The 817-nt window shown below is 37.2% G+C and overlaps 1 non-coding gene across 1 annotated transcript; it reads right to left on the reverse strand.

The window, feature by feature from the left end:
* Window positions 1–405: 405 nt before the first annotated feature.
* LOC116855516 lies at window positions 406–512 on the reverse strand. Its single transcript, XR_004380373.1, has one exon. It is a non-coding gene; the product is annotated as a U6 spliceosomal RNA (small nuclear RNA).
* Window positions 513–817: the final 305 nt, after the last annotated feature.

Raw genomic sequence — 817 nt, forward strand, 5'->3', positions numbered from 1 at the left:
TACAGTTTCAGTATAATCATTATCAAAATTCCAGCAAGTCTTTGTGGAGATTGATAAGCTGGCCCTAAAATTTATATGGCAGGGATGCCTGGGTGGCTCAGTGGGTTAAAGCCTGTGCCTTCAGCTCAGTCATGGTCCCAGGGTCCTGGGATCCAGCTCCACGTTGGGCTCGCTGCTCAGCAGGGAGTCTGCGTCCTCCTCTCTCTCTGTCTGCCTTTCTGCCTCCTTGTGATCACTGTCTGTCAAATAAATAACTAAATCTCTTTTTTAAAAGAATTAATTAATTAAAAAAATATATAATTTATATGGCAATGCAGAAGACCAAAAATATCCAAAACACTTTTTTTTTTAAAGTAACAGTATTAAGGAACTTATGCTACCTAACTTCCAAACTTTTTTTTTTTTTTAAATATGGAACGCTTTACAAATTTTCATGTCATTCTTGCACAGGGGCCATACTAATCTTCTCTGTATTGTTCCAATTTGAGTATATGTGCTGCTGAAGTGAGCACTAATGTCCAAACTTACTACAAAACTGTGATAACCAAGAGAGATGTGGCATGTATATGCAATGGGATATTAGCCCTAAAGAAAGAATGAAATCTTGCCATTTGCAATGACATGGATGGAGCTACAGAATATTATATTACCAGAAATAAGTCAAAGAAAGACAAATACCATATGATTTCACTCATATGTGGAATTGAAGAAACAAAACAAACAAGCACAGGGGGGAAAAAAAGAGAGAGAGATTGAGAGAAACCAAGAAACAAACTCTTAAATATAGAGAACAGATTGATGGAGACCAGAGAGGAGG

The sequence above is a fragment of the Lontra canadensis genome, unplaced genomic scaffold (genome assembly GCF_010015895.1).
Source record: "Lontra canadensis isolate GAN:19392208 unplaced genomic scaffold, GSC_riverotter_1.0 scaffold103, whole genome shotgun sequence".
NCBI classification, from domain to species: domain Eukaryota; kingdom Metazoa; phylum Chordata; class Mammalia; order Carnivora; family Mustelidae; genus Lontra; species Lontra canadensis.